Consider the following 17,217-nt stretch of genomic DNA (forward strand, 5'->3'; position numbering starts at 1 on the left):
GAGAGAGAGAGAGAGAGAGAGAGAGAGAGAGAGAGAGAGAGAGAGAGAGAGAGGAGGGAGGCAAGGAAGGAATACAAACCGTATTACCCAACTGGCCAGTTCCAGTTTGGTCCCCAGTGGGCAGCATCTTTTTTACTCACAGAGGTTATTGTTTGCCCTCTTTCCCAAAGAGAACCATAACCTTAGGGAGGTGATGCCATGATATCCATGTGGATTGGATTTAAGTGAGGGAGGGTTGTGCAAAGGCACCAGCTTCACTTTCTCCTCCTGAGCCACCCATGATTAAAGTAACCAAGATCATGGGGGGACTAAAGAGTATTCTAAAGAAGGATTTGTTAAAGAAACTAAATTAGGTAAATGTTGGCCTGCAGAAGAGAAGATTTAGGTGGAAAAGGCAACTATCTTCAGTGTCTGAATTGATACCCTACATGAAGGAAAAATCAGACTGCTTTTATTTGGTCATAAAGTGTAGAATGAATTAACTGATTCAGAGAAGAGAAGTAAGGGTGATATAAGGAAAATCTTCCTAAGGGTGACCCAGGGTCCAGCACCAGTTGGTGTTTAATGGTTGCTTGATTTTTGTTTATTTATTTTTATTCTGAATTTAACAAACACAGAATAAAAAGGCATTCTCATATACAAAGTACAACAAGAAACATTCTCAATTTATGACATTCATATAGAATAGTACAAGGAAAAGTCACTATCTTGCTATGATTTTTTATATTTATTTGATTATTAAACAGGTGGTGGTTGACTGGGTTTTGGTTGTTTTTTGTTTTTTGTTTGTTTGTTTGTTTTTCATAATTATATTTAGAATATCAGGTCATTCTTTATAAACTCATTCAAATCATCAACACAACTCCAGTAGCTGATAACATATAACTTGTCTTATTCCCCAATGATTTTAGTCTCCTTTGCTAGACCCCTATATTTTGAAAGATTTTTGTTTCATCTAGCATGGAAGTTAAGACTATTTGGTATAGTAATATCTATGAAAATATTCTTAAGTTTCTGTAGGTCAATATTATGTCTAAACGATTGTGGGCAACAATTTGGCCTGTGATAATGGTCCAATTACAGCATAGTACATTAGTTAAATTCTATAGGTCTGGATTTCTGGTGTAGGGATCAATTGTTTCTCAATTTAGGGAGGTACCAAACTTTTGTCTCTTCTTGAATTTTAGCCTGTTCATGGGCTCCATCTAGAGGTAAAGGTAAACCATTTTGTTTTCATTCAACAAATCCAATGACATATACCTGTTGTTAATATCATTAATATTTCTATTCATTCATTCATGCTGCATTCATTCTTTTATTTATTTATTGAAGAAGTAGAAATGCCACTGAAAAAAAGTAATCTAAAGAAAGCATCTGGATAAGATGATACATTAACACAGAAGGTCCAAGGTGAAGCCAACCAAATTTTGAAAGGATTAGAAGATAAATGGTTAAGTTTTTTAAAGAATGGGAAGATATTAAAGGTGGAGAAAAAACATTGGGCTATACTATCATCATTATCATTATAACTCATAAAAATAAACTAAAAGATAAGTGAAAGAACCTCAGTACCTACCTAAATGTACTATTTATATGACGTTTTGTAAAAGTACGCTACACATACATTGAAAGACTGTTTGCTGAGGCTATTATAAGGGCATAAATAGGTTTTCACAAGTATTATTTCACAATAGGTCATGTTTTGACCATCACGCAAATGACTGAAAGACAGAGAATATACAATCTTATTGAGACAAGTATTTGTTGACTATAAGAAATGCTTGATTCAATATAGCAAGAAACCATCTTAAAGACTTCCTACCAATAATGTGTCTCCCAAAAACTTATAAGAGTCACACAATATTCCTTGAAAGATAGGGTAACAGAGATAACCTTGTTGGACAACTTCCAACTGTTAAAATGAAGTGATGTATACATGAAATGTAAATAAAACAAGGATTTGTATGCTCACCAAATTCATCACTATCATGGAGGATGTCCTGCCCCAAGTTCAAATCCCTATAAATGATGTAAAGATTCTTGGTTGTGAATAACATTGTACTGAGTGAGTTCTTTAAGCTGTTATGTTTTTTATTGTCGTTTTTCAGTTGTATCTGACTCTGGTGACCCCATTTGAGGTTTTCTTGGTAGAAATACTGGAGTGATTTGCCCATGGTCATACAGCTAGTAAATGTCCAAGGCCAGATTTTAACTCCAGAAGATGAATGTTTCTGACTCCAGTCTCAGCACTCTATCTACTCTGACACCTAGATGCCTCTCTGCAGTGTTTTAGATCTTCCCAAATCAGAGCAACCAAATAAGTAAAACCAAGTGGATGAAGAATTCTTATTTTTCAAATGCCTATGTGCATTTGGGTCATTAAGTCAAAGAATATGCCTCTCTCTGTACAAAATTCTTAGTCAGACATTGAAAATGCACAGTGAGTAGTCCCTAGAATTGAACAAGAGAGTGGGAAGTCTGTATTACCTTTGGAAATATTTCCAATTCTTTTAATGAGTTCATTTTTCAATGATATTATGTAGATACAAGTTATAAAATATAATCTCCAAAAAACTGAATTTGAGGATCATACAAAAAGGTGAAATAGGAGTAAAAGGTCAGCCTGAGTAAAGTGCAGCACATTCCAGACTAAGGATTATTCAGAAGTAGTGTAAAGGATGTAATTTGAAAAAAAAATGACCTTGGCATGTGGCAAGAGTAAATGAAAAAAAAAGCAATCATACCACATGCCAAGGAGATCAAGATGCCAGTGAATGACTGCTCATCATATAGAAATCTCCCAGCCTCCTACTTACTTCTCTGACTCCTAGGAAATTTTGTCCTGACTTTGAGTCAGGTAGAGAGGGATGGCATAATTTATAAGTGATCCCCTCCCATCCTAAGGGAGTGTGCTTAGGAAGAGAACTTGCCATGCATCCTGGAGAAAGGAAACCAATAGGGGGGCAAGAGCATAAAGAATGTGGAGGTCAGAAGCAATGGACAGTGGCAGCAATCATGAAGGGTAGGTGTGCCAGAACCCTGGAGGCTGAAGAAGTATGGTCAATTCATACTGTTCTGTTGCTGGAATCTTGTAGAACCTAAGACCAGAGTTGGTGATTCTTTATTTTTTAGAGGCCTGCCTTTCTAGGTCAACCTTTCTTGTCTACCTTTCATCATTTACATTTTTGTTTTGACTCCACAGCCCAAAATTATTATAAAAGGTACTAGCCATCCACAATGCTAATCTGTGTGTTACTGTTGAAATGGAATTGAGATGTAACCACTGAGAAGCCTCTCAAAAGGAGAAACATTTTTAAAAAGAAACATTCAAAATAGTAGTATTGTGCCAGAAAGGGATCTCTGGTTGTGACCTCAGAGTTAGAGAGTTATTACTCTCTCTGTCTCTCTGTCTCTCTCCGTCTCTCTGTCTCTCTCTTTCTCTCTCTCTGTCTCTCTCTCTGTCTCTGTCTCTCTCTGTCTCTGTCTCTCTGTCTCTCTCTCTCTGTTTCTCTCTCAATCTCTCTGTCTGTCTCTCTCTCTCTGATCTTTTCTTTCCCACTTCCTAGGTCAAAGAGATATCTTATAACAGAGTTCTTCTAGGTGAAGGATTCTTAGTCTTTAGTTGGTATACTTGTTTTTATATATGCACATATATTATTTATACACACATTTATATATCTATACATAAATGCATATATGTATATAACTGTTTTAATATCATTGGTTTTCTTTTTAATTTTATTTTATGAGTTAAAAAAAAAAGTCCATAAAGTTCTCCAGATTGCCAAAGGAGATCCTGACCAAAAAAAAAAAAAAAAGAATCCCTGTTCTAGGCAATGAATCAGTAGTAGTAGTAAGCATAATGAAGGGGACTGGCAGTCACTGCTCTAGCCTCTATCATTTTCCGCCATATTCAAAAGCCTGACTTGAGAGGAAAGTCTCCCTCCCGAGAGAGAAGAGCATAAGAGATAGTTGAAGAGAAAACCATCCTCAAGTAGCCAAATCAATCCATAAAAATGTGGGAGATGAATGAGATTGAATGACATGCCTACTAACCTTGTGGTATCAGATGACGACTGATAAGTAATATTATGCAATTATATGGAATCTTGTGATTTACAAAACTCTGCCTATAAATGATGCCCTTAGATAATGGAATAATATCTCTAGACCTAGAAATAAATCCCAGAGGCCATCTAGTTGGCACCTCCTCATTTTACAGAGGAAGGGAAAGGGTATTACCAGTGACAGTGGCAATATTTGAACACAGGTTCTCTCACTTCAGAGTCAGGGTTCCTTCCACGCCAGCCCACTGCTTCTCTTAAAAACTACCCTGTGAGGCAGGTATCGCTATTACTGTTTGGGGGCAGCTACGTAGCCCAGAGGGTAGAGTACTGGGCTTAGAATAAGGAGGACATTTCCCTGAGTTCAAATTTGGTTTCAGGCACTAGCTGTGTGACCAAGGACAAGTCACTTAATCCTGCTTGCCTCAGTTTCCTCATCTGTAAAATGAGTTGGAGAAGAAAATGGCAGATCACTCCAGTATCTTTGCCAAGAAAACCCTAAATGGTGTCACAAAGAGTGAGACTTCTGTAAAACCTCTGTTTTACAGAAAAATATTGCTCAGAGTAGTTAAACGACTTGCCCGTGGTTATATACCCAGTAAGTCTCAGAGGCAGCTTTTACATCAGGTCTTTCCTGTTTACAAGTTCAGCTTTTTGTTTGTTTTTGTCTTTGTTTTGTTTTACACTGTGCAATATTTCCTGTATCCCCCAGGGATGTGATCAGTATTTGATTGTACCTTGTAGATCTGTTTGAAAGGTACAACCAGTCTCTCTAACCCCTTTTACTGAAATATTACTGAAACAGTCATTTTACAAATAAAGGCAATTTGTGACCGTCAGTCTTCTTTTCTATCCAGGCATTTATATGTTTTCTGGACTACTCTGGGGTCTCAGCAAAGGAAAGTTCGCCCAGCTCCACACTGTAGAAGTTTTGGAAAGCTTCTTTAAATGTCCATGAAGAGAAAAATATAAATTAACACCCCCACAAGCCTCTCACACAGATTAAGACTTTGAAAATGATTGTACACTTTTGGGGAAACAAATTAGTACAGGTTCTAAGCCCTCATTGGACACAATACACATATATTCCTCCTCCTTAAAAATAACAATGCACAGATAGAGATATAGGATATGCCATACACAGTCAAGACAAGATAAAATGTGCTGTGGAAATGACTTTTTAAGGTTCAGGTTTTTTAATTATAGCATATTCAATTTTAGTTAAATTTTACCAGACGCTCACATTATTGAGGGCCTTTAACCCTTTCTCCTCAAAACCTATTTTCATTTCCTTTTTTTTTATCACTTAATTCAATTTACTGAGAGAAAATCATCAGTCTTTTCTCCAAGAGCTTTATTGGAAGTTCTCAGTGAGTACTGGGTACTGGAATCATTCACTTCAGTGAAAAGTGCCTGAAGATCCCTGTGGATGTCCCCGCTTCTGTTTAAAGAAAGTACGTATTAAGGAAAGGGAAGCAAATGAAAATCCTTGTCAGCATTGATCTTCTGTCTCCAAAGAACCACCTGGCAACAGCAAACCTTATGACTGAACCAGAGCATCTTTTCTCAAATGAAAAGGGATGGGTTGATTTATTTTATAAATGAGAGGACTTAATCCATACCAGGAGAGGGACACTACTTAACAAGGCCTTTATTCCAAGAAAAAAATAGAGAAGGAAACAAATGGGAGCTAAGACAAAAAAGTTCTGGGGAAAATGATACCAAAATTTGAAAGAAATAATTTTCCTTTGCAAAACTGCTCAAATTCATGTTACTTCTATAAAAATCATTGTATCAGGGGCAGCCAGGTGGTGCAGTGAGTAAGAGCAGCGGCCCCAGTGTCGGGATGACCTGGGATCGAATCTGGGCTCTGATACTTAGCACCACACTCAGAAATAACTGGCCGTGTAACCTTGAGCAAGTTACTTAACCCCAATTGCTTAAAAAAAAAAATTTAAAAAAAATCATTGTATCAGAATTCTGTAAGGTGGTGGCAGTGGTGATTGTTTTAATTCCCATTACATAAAAACCTGTGGATCTTACTTAATACTTACTAGCTGTGTGACCTTGGACAAGTCACTTAACCCCAACTGCCCTTCCTTCCCCTTCCCCCCAAAAACCCCTGTGGATCCATTAAGAGAGATTTTTTTTATTCTTTCAGGGTTCCTCCTTCATCCCAGCCTTACTACTCAGATGATAGCTAGTGAGATAACTGCATGTGTGCTTTGTGGGGTGACTAATATGTCCATTATAGGTTGTTTGGTCTATATTACAGTATGAGATAAAGTAAAATTATCTTGATCATTTTTCCTAATTAGAATGAAAATTAGAATTCTAAATGGAATTGTACACATTAGAACAATCCCATATCCTGCCATGTGATACTCTCCACCTAATTTTAGATGTATTTTCTCTGTGTAGCCAGTCTTTCACCAATGCCTGGTTGTGGCTGTATATGTGGAAGGAGATGAAATTCCAGATTAGTGGAGAAACTACTGAGCAGAACACTATGTTTTGTGCTTATGCTTTTATCAGGGATGGAGTTGGTGCCAGAGATTCTTGGGGAAAAGACACAGAGAAAGAAGAAGCAGGCATGTATGAGAAGCTGGTTCCCCAAGAAGCCCTGATTTCCAAGCTAGCCTGGCTAGAGACCTCTCTCTTGGTTTGAGCTAGGGTCTGACCTTGCCCTCACTAGGGAGCTCACTCATGCTTGCATATTTTCCGGTATATTCTCATCTGTAGAACTTGCTAACGTAGCAGGAAGGGGTGGGGAGCTGAGCTGGAGGCATTATAGTGACTGGAAGTGGAGCAGTGGTGCAAACTCCTTTTTTTTTTTTTTGAGCCAGCCAGAATTTCTGCTAAGGGCTCCTTCTGAGTATTGTTGGGGATGGGAACTGTGGGGAACCGGAGCTGCTGGGAGCCAGCTGCATGGACGCTGAGCAGTTGCCGTGAATGAGGAGAGGAGGACCTTTGCCTGAGGTAGTCTGTTCTGTTTTGAAGGCTTGAGAATGTGGGTGCTTACTGCATTAACTGTATGTGCCAACTCTATAGCTACTGTGATGGTTCTGACTCTCTAGTTTGGGGACTCAGTTTTCTGGTAGTTGAATAAATGTTCTAGCTTTGACCCCCATGTAGAGAGCCTGTTATATTTTGTGATTAATAACCATATCAGCATATTTATAGTTACCATAGGCATTGTGAATACTACATTGACATTGTTGATACACTGGGGGGGGAGGGGGGGAGTAGTTGAGTTGGAGGAGTGAATGGAGCACCGGTCCTGGAGTCTGGAGGACCTGAGTTCAAATCCGGCCTCAGACACTTAACACAAAACTAGCCGTGTGACTTTGGACAAGTCACTTAACTCCAATATCCCTCCTTTCCCCCTCCAAAAAGAAAAAAAAAGAGAGCAACCAGGGAAGGAGCTTCCCTTCAGAATGAAGATTTGTACTCATAGACTAGACCATGATAGACATTGGAGGGGGCAGAGAGATACAGTTCTAGATGATACCCCTCTTGGGGAAAAGGTAAAGTAAAGAGTAAGCACCCAGTCATGGTCCTTCTCCTGTTCTCCTCAGGGTAGAAACTATAGTCTTTCTGACACAGGGGCAGGTCAGATTGTAGAGATCTCTATGCATAGAACTCAGTTTTTTCTTCTACCTCTATTAGTTTCTAGCTAAAGGAGGAGCAGTTGAGATTTGAAAATAAGAAATAGGTTCAGGTACAAGATAGGTTACTGCAAACTACCTTGAATAACAAACACACACACATATATATGTAATATATATGTGTCTGTATATGTATATAGAATGACTACATATATGCATGTTATATGTTAGTGTGTATATATGCACAAATACATATAAAAATATAAGTGTGCGTATGTATGTCTGTCTGTCATCTATCTATCTTTAAGACTGTGAATAACTCAGTCCAGTTAGGGATTGGTCACAAGAGTAAAATGAGATGGAGAGTCAAGATTATGTGGTATAGATAATGGAGTGCTGGAGCCACCTTGTGGCCTATAACAGCTTGAAAACTGAAATTTTCAATGTGAGAATTTACACCTCAGAAATCGGCAAAGGCTACAAATCAGAGCTTGACATTGTTTGGCTGATTGCCTAGATTAATAAAGTGATGGAGAAAATTTTAATAGTGCTGATTAAAATTAAAAGTATACCATGCTGGAATATCTGGTTGTTAAGCATTAACCAGCACACCCTTGGTCTTATGTGACAGGAATTCTCTCCAGCAATGACCTGGAAACTGAATATGACCAAATCATAAGTTTTTAAACTTTTTCAAAGGCAACAATATCCTACATGTCATATAATCTAGGAAGAAAAACAGTTCTCCAAAGTGATAACCCTCCCAGATAGAAAGGAGAATCATCCTAATGACTCAACAACTTTATTTTTATAGAAGTTGAGATTAGTTGGTTCATAGACTTAGAGTTTAGATGAACCTTAGAGATCATGGAGTACAAATCCTTTATTTTACAGATGACCACTCTGCAGTGAAATAACTTTGCCATATATTCATGTAGTATCAGAGTCAACACTCAAACCCAGGCCCTCTGACTCTGAGTCTACTGGGTTTTTTTTTCTTGTACATTAAATTAACAAAGATTCATATTTGGAAAATTGACTATATCCATCATGCTGATGTGCTTCTTTCTGTTTATGATTGAAGTAAACAATTACTTTGAAAGTTTTTACAGTTCCAGGTTAAACAGGTACATGAGTCTGGAAGTGTGTGGGTATGTCAGTCCACTGTTTCTATGTGGGTACATCAACATCTCAGGGGTTCATTTCATTGGGGCAAAGGATTGCAGTTTCTTTAGCAGTGAGAGAGCACATTTAGAAATCTTATCAGGCATCTGTAGCAGCAAGCACCCTTGCATACCCAGGATGGCTGCTAGCACAGGTTCTTTGATTTGCTTTTCTAAAGGAAAACAACTCAAAAAGAGTGAACAATCTTACTTTAATAAAAAATACATATCATTTACTTAGTTCAGGGGGAAATGTCAGCACCCTGAACTTCAGAAAATGCAGACAGAAATTACGAGCAGACAAAAAATACAGACAGAGGGACAGCTAGGTGGTGCAGTTAATAGAGCACTGGCCCTGGAGTCAGGAGGACCTGGGTTCGGATCCAGCCTCAGACACTTTAACACAAAAACTAGCTGTGTAACCTTGGGCAAGTCGCTTAACACAATTGCCCTCCAAAAAAAAGCAAAAAAAAAAAATACAGACAGAGAAAATAACACAATTCAACAGACCCACAGACAGGGCTTTATATATATATATATATAGTATAGCATACAGAGTCTCATCTGGCTAAATCACACAGGGGCAGCCAGCTGGCTCAGTGAGTAAGAGCGCCAGCCCTGGTGTTGGGAGAACCGGAATCAGTTCCGGTCTCAGATACTTGGCACCCACACAAAATAACTGGCCATGTAACTTTGAGCAAGTTACTTAACCCAAATTGCTTTAAAAAATTTTCACACAAATCTTTCCATGATTGCCCCAAAGCAAAACCTCATCTCAGTGTTTACATAGCGTTCTCCAGGGTCAGAGGATATCACAACCTTTATGACCCACTACCTAATTACAACGTAACAAAAGGTATGTGTCTTCCAGAAAAACAAGCCTCCCCTAATCAAGCTTCCCTTAATGGGCTCCAAGTGAGGCCCATTAAGGGGCAGGGAAGATCTTCAAATTCCCTTACCATTACAATTTCTCAAATCAATAATGATTTAGAGCAATTTTTATACGACTACAAATAGATTAGATTTCTTCTTCTGAAAACTGCCTGTTCATATACTTTGACTATTTATCAATTGGTGAATGTCTCTTCATTTTACAAAATTGGCTCAGTTCCTTATACTTTTGAGAAATGAGGCCTTTATCAGAGAAACTGTAAAAAAAAAAATGCCCCCTGGTTTCCTGCTTTCCTTCTAATTTTGGCTGCATTAATTTTATTTGTGCAAAATCTTTCTATTTCATATGATAAGGATTATCTGTTTTACTTCCTGCAACTCTTCCCTTATATATCCCTGAGGGATACATTTTTTTTTTAAAGCAATTGGGGTTAAGTAACTTGCTCAAGGTTACACGGCCAGGTGTTTCTGGGTGGGTGCTAAGTGTCTGAGCCCGGGATTTAATCTCCAGGTCTTCTCAACACTGGAGCCAGTGCTCTTACTCGCTGTGCTACCTGGCCGCCCCGAGGGATACATTTTTTACATACTTTCCTAATTTACTTAATGTCATCTTTTACATCTAAATTATTTATTGATTTTGACCTCATTTTGGTATATGGTATGAAATGTTTGTCCATGTCTAATTTATGCTCTAACAACTTAGCTTCCCATTTCCCCATTTCTCCCTTCATCTTTATCTTATTGCTTCTTTCTCTCTTGGAATAAATTAGGGTTAAATGACTTGCCAAGGAAGTATCAGAAGCTGAATTTGAACTCACATCTTTGTGGTTCCCAGGTCAGCGTTCTAACCACTGTACCACCCAGCTGCCCCTGTTTCCCCCTTTCTTACCTCCCTTTATCTAGTTGCTCCACCCTCTGCCCCCTCTCAAAAGCAATTGGGGTTAAATGACTTGCCCAGAATCACATTGTTAGTGTCAGAAACTGGATTTGAACTCAGACCATTGTGCCTCTATATCCATGAGACCACTTAGCTTCCCCTGTTTCCTCCTTTCTTCCCTCCTCTTTATAATATTGCCTTCTCTCTCTCTCTCTCTCTCTCTCTCTCTCTCTCTCTCTCTCTCTCTCTCTCTCTCTCTCTCTCACTTTTGAAGACAGAGACAGAGAGACAGAGAGGGAGACAGAGAGAGACAGAGAGAGAGAGAGAGAGAGAGAGAGAGAGAGAGAGAGAGAGAGAGAGAGAGAGAGAGAGAGAGAGAGAGAGAGAGAGCACAAGCTACTTCTGTGCCTTCTTTATTAACTTCCACATACGTCTTGTGTATAACTTTGGACAGACACAGGTCCTTCCTGGCTGACATCCCAGAAAAGTCGGCCATGGATCTGTCAAAGGCATTTGACATCCCCAATTTCTGAAGAATGAATTCCATGTCTAAATTATCCTCCAATTTAAATCTGGGAAGGAAAACTTCCACCTCAGTTTTATTCATCACCTCTGGATTTAACCTGTCTACCAATTTCTCAGCAGTAAGTCCTTTTTCCTACTAGAAATAAAAAGAGTTGTAAAGTAAGTCCCAAAGGATTTAAATTAAGTAGACAAATATTTCTTTACTACCTACTATATACAAGGTTCCTGTGCTAACTGTGGAGGATCCAAAGAGGGAAAAAAAGGTTTATACCCAAAAGGAGCTTCTGTTCTACTTGAAGAGTTAGGAAAAGTGATAAATACACAACCAAGACAAATACATATATTCTCTCCCTCCCCCCCTTTTACACACACACACACACACACACACACACACACACACACACAATATTCAACTAGAGCCCGATACTTCTCTTTTCTGTACTTTCCTTCAGAGGACCTTAGATTCAGAGCTGAAAGGACCTTAGAGACCATCCATCAGAATTACCCTCCATTTTACAGAAAAGGAAACTGAGGTTGCTTCAGGTCCCATAGGTGGTAAGAGGCTGAGCCAGAATTCCAAACAAGGTCTTGGATACAGCCTTCCTTTCCCCTGCCTTCCCTAACCCACAACCTTCTCACTTAAAAGAATCCACAGTATCTTAGTTTGGCTCAGAAAACAGGTTTCCTTCCCTTGCTGCCCCCTTTCATTACTACCTTCTTTTCTTAAACTTCTCTAGCCTTTTGTAGCCTTCAAAGCACTTTTGCACATTATCCCATTCACTCTTCACTTCTCACGACAGCCCTTTGAATTATTTCAGGCAGAGATTATCCCCATTTTACAGATGGGGAAATTGGCTGAAAGAAGTTCCATGATTTCCTGGGTAGGCAAAATAGTAACTTTTAAATTGGCAAGGCTCCACTCAACATGACTTTACATTGTACTATATATTGACAAGACTGAGGTGACTCATAGTCATGACAGGAGATCATCTTGACTAGACTGACAATCAGTCATTGGACTCTCTGGGATTCCAACATGGGAGTTTTCTTCCAGTGAAGCAATAGAAGGCAACCTGTTCTGTGCTTGCTGCTGACCAATTTATTTATCCAGACTTACTTCCTCAAACATGCTTCTAGGTCATGATTCCCAATCACATCTCCTACTTTGCTTATTTCATTCCCATTCTGCTCTGTTTGACCACATCAGCAGGATGTGGGAAGCAATTCCCCTTCCCCTCTAACAAGTCAAGACCCTGCAGCTATAACCTTTCACTGTCAGTCTCTATTTCTAGTGAATTGATCTCTTGAAAACCAAGGATTCCTCCTCTATCCCACTGACACTACCATACTCTTCTGCTTTGTGACATATCACATACAAAAATATCAGTGTAACCTTCAGTCATTGATCTAAACACCAAGGACAAGATCATTCATCTTAAATAACTTGGTTATCATACTGCTGCTGCTGTTTGTTCTTTGTTCTTGAAGAGTACTATCAGGGAGGTGATGCCATGACATGCAAATGAATTGGATTTAAGTGAGAGAGAGCTGTGCAAGCTCACCAGCCTCACTTTCTCCTCTGGAGCCATCTGGGTCCAGTGTCCAGATATGGATCAGTGATGGGGTGCTTGGGGTGCTTGGGATCTATATCTGTAACAGCAATTTGTAAAACCAATTGGCAACATCAGTCTGTAACATCAATTTGTAAAACCAGTTTGTACAATTGTAACTGCAATTTGTATTGTAAAATTGCAATAGCAATTTGTAAAACCAGTCTGTAAAATCATGTTTCCCTTTCCCAGCCTCAAACTCTGCCCCTTCCCCCTATCCGCACTCTGCCTAAGCAACAACTTGTGACTCCTTTGTCCGTGTTTAATCTCCTCATGTTTCCTCCTGTCTGGCCCAAATCTTATCTCCAAGTTAAACTCCTCAAACTTTTATCTATGCACTGAAGTCACAAGTTCCTCTCAGTCAGCCCTAACTTTTATCTATACACTGAAGTCCCTTACATGCATCAGGTCAGCCCTGACAATGGCAGCCCTACCCTTTAAAAGTAAAAGCCTGTGTCCCTTTTCACTTGCAGGTCCCCTAAGGATCCTTGCCCGCTGTAAAGCATAAAATAAACTTTTTCAACTCTGACTCCAAGTAAGGCTGAGCTGAATTCTTTCCAGACTGAATCACAGGTTCTGGTCTTAAGATAAGATCAGAGTCCCTGCTGAACCTATTGGGAGCCATCCCTCATCATCAGGACACCTGGAGATGGCCCAGGATATAATGATACCATAGACAACATTCAGATGTAATGCCAACAGCTCTAAGTCAATTTAAAAAAAAATTCTGGAATTAGGTAGCTCATGATAATACTTATCTTACCATTTTAAAATCTGTGTTCTCATCTGGAAGCAAAATGACCATGTCTATTTTTCCTCCAACATAAGGCAGAACTAGGATCTTGGTAAACACTTCTCTTTTGTAGGTCATGCTAAATGTAGATTCCTGAGACATCATCTGTACTGGTTTCTGCTTCTCCTAAAAGGGGATAAATGAACATGAAACTGAATCCAGGGCAACTAAGGGGGGCAGATAAAATCAATACAACTTAGTAAAAAAAAAGAGATATATTTGTATGTTCCTACCTCACCTCTATAGACTGTAAGCCCTCTGAGGGTATAAATAAAGTGTTTACAGAATGATGCCTTAATCCCCTGGGGCTTGTTTCTTCATTAGGAAATGTGCTACATTTATATATAGAAAAAAAATACACCTTCTTTCTCTTCATGTGAAATAGTGGTACTATTGGCAGGCATATATGAATAAAAACATCTCTAAGCCCAAGGCAGTATTTCCAAGGATCCCTAAGTTTCCTTTGGAACTTCTCTTAATTAAGGCACTTAGTGCTCCCCTGTCTTCTTCATCCCCTTCCTCCTATAAGAAGAAGGAAGGATCAAAATTCAGCAAATTCCACAACCAAATATTCAGTTAACTTTCAGTGTGAATGAGTTTCACTCAAATTGAATTTATAATTTAAGTCTTATCTAGTTGGTTGTTGTCCTTCGTTCTCAAAGAGGACCAAAATGACATCACTGTGCTGTTGAGTTTCCATGTGTCCCACTGTGACTGATCGGACCAATGCAAGCTCGGAATGCTTTACCACAGTTTGGGCATAAATAGTCTGCGTGTACATTTGGGGTGGGATTCTCTTAATTTGCACATCCTTCATTTCCTTTGAGCTGTTTCAATTCTGCTTTGCTCATAGAGCAAATGATGTGGGCACACCATGCTGAGTGGTCCTGTACCAGTGTCTCCCATGTCACACAATCAATTCCAAAGTTCTAAAGAGAGACCTTGAGAGTATCCTTGTACCACTTCTTCTGACCACCATGTGAGTACTTGCCCTGTGTGAGTTCTCCGTAAAAGAGTCTTTTTGGCAAGCGTACATTTTGTATTTGAACAATGTGGGCCACCCCTCAGAGCTGCATTCTATGAAGCAGAGTTTGAATGATTGGTAATTTCGTTGGAGAAAATCTTTACCCCTAGCTAAAGGAATTTCATGTGTCACCCAGCTGTGGGATCCATAATTAAAAAACAAACAAAAACCATCCTGAACCTTTTATTCCACTCAAAATATCCTATTCCTACTCACAAAACTTACATATTTTTTAGATGAAAACTATTAGGGGAAGTGGGGAGAAGAATTAGTCTTTACCTTTCTCTGCCCTGAAACCTTCCTATGTGTACCATATAACTTCTTTACATTATTCCAGTTAGTGGGTGGGGTTTTTTTTTGGATTGTAAAAATATGTCTTTTTCTCCCTTTTAAGTAGTATTTTATTTTTTCCAATTGCATGTAAAGACAATTTTAAAAATTTAAAAAGTAAAATTCTGAATTACAAATTTTCTCCCTGTTTCTCTTCCCTCCCTTCTCCCTAAGACAATAATCAATTTGACATAGGTTCTGTGGAAATATCCCTGAGATTAATATGTCTGTCTGCTGTGAGTTAATCTGTGTCCAGTGCACCCGCCTGGTAATGAAAGACTTTGGGTCTCTGCAGGTTCCTTATTGGCTCCTTTTGACAAAAGGCCTTATGCTGTATCCATTGCACCTGCCTGGCGAGGTAACTCAAAGGAAACAGACATATTAATCTCAGGGGCACTTCTGCATTTACAATTACTGTTTAGAGATGTTCTGTATCATATCTCATCTTCAATTGATGTCCTAAAACTCACTAGCTCCTATATTACTTTTCACCATTAACAATGAAGTTTCTGACATAAGAGTGCATTGATAGAAAAGATTTTCTTTGTTCAAAGAACTTTGTTTATTCCCTGCAACATGAAGTATTTAATAGGTGCTTGAGAGTTATACACACACACACACACACACACACACACACACACACATACCTATATATCAACATCCTACAAAATCTCGTTACATATTTTGTTATCTGATGATATTAATTCACATTGATCTCTCTCCTTTAAGTCCTTTTCCACTTATGGTCAGTCTGTCCTATAAAATGGGAAGGTTAAATGCTTTTCTTATCTTAGAGCTGAAGATGTCATTCTTCATATATATCAAAATATATACAGAAATGATTAAGGGATAGCCCTAGTAGGGGACAAAAAAAGGTGGAGAGAGGAAGAATAGTTAAGTAAAGATAAGGAAAAGAGTTAAATTGCTAGTCTGATAGTAAAGAAAGTAGATTTATTATGCTACTGATACACTATGCTAAGCTTAGACCAAAAGTTTGAAGGGGAATATGTGACCTTTTTAAGAAAGCTAGCAAAAGGCTCCTGAAGGAGGAATGACCTGGACAATGGGAGATCAGACAGTAATACCCAAGCTGAGGAAAATAACTCTCTCCAAAGAGGGTCTTCACACTTCTCTTGGGTTTGCCTCGCTTATAAATAATTTCCCATACATGTCCACATGCTCAGGGCAAAAATAATTGCCAAACTGAAAAACACAAGTTGAAAAGCATGCCCTCTTCTTCCATGGTTTACTATAGCAAAGTTTACAAAAAACAAACATACAGAAAAGGTGAGGAAGCTGTTTTCCAGAGGCTATGTAAGAAGGGAATTTCTAAGTTCCTGAGGTGAGGAAACTAACTGGTAAAATGAAGAAACACTGAGCTGTAGGATTGACTTCTTTATAATATCAGAATATAGAGAGAAAAGATGGAGCAATAGCCCTTCTAGGGGAGGACAAGGACGGAGGGAGGAAGAATAGTTAAGTAAAGAAAAGGAAGATGTTATTAACCCTTAATCTATATTTTAAGAAACAAAGGGAATATGCTGATTATTCTTTCACTTTGTCCCAGTTGCCCATGAGGTCCCAGGACATTGCAAAATTGCTGCTTTGCTGATTTTGAACATCTTTTCTGTTGTCTTGCTTTAGTCAAATTGTTTTTCCAATTTTTCTTTGAAATAGATGGCATTCACTAGTACCAGAGCGATCAGTGAATTAATGGAATCATTAACTAGCAGTGCTGTAATCTTACCTGTAAAAGAACATTAGAGATTAAATCTAGCCTAGATGTAGACAGAATCACATCTAAAACAAATGAGATAACATCTATAATGCATTTTACAAACCCTAAATAGTTCTAGCTAGCCTCTTCCTTCTGGTCTTTCTTCTCATCATCATCACAATAACAGTGATTATAAGATCTGTCAGGAAATGCACTAAGTTGGGTTTTAGTCTTTACAAATTAGTGAAATATAATCACCCACCTTAACATAATACTTTCTAGCAGTGATAACTGTACCAAGAAAAATATATATATACTGAAATCTTTTTCATGTTTCAGTGTAGTAGCAAATATGCCTCTGAATACCATGACCAACTTGCAAGAACCATTTGCAACTAGACAGCATCCCTCTTTTCATTGAATATCTTAAAGAAAAATTCTCTTTACAATTCCAAAATATGTTAACACCTAGGGTCTCATGTAGACTTACAAATACCCTATGAGGTTTTTGATACGTTATGATAATCTCCCGTGAATAAATAGAGAAACTGAGGCTTAGAAAAGCAAGGAGACTTGTTGAAGGCCACAGAGCTAGGATGTGGCAGATCTGGGATT

Source organism: Petaurus breviceps, unplaced genomic scaffold (genome assembly GCF_028583685.1).
Source record: "Petaurus breviceps papuanus isolate PSGF00001 unplaced genomic scaffold, PetGlider_PUasm1.0 38, whole genome shotgun sequence".
NCBI classification, from domain to species: Eukaryota; Metazoa; Chordata; class Mammalia; order Diprotodontia; family Petauridae; genus Petaurus; species Petaurus breviceps.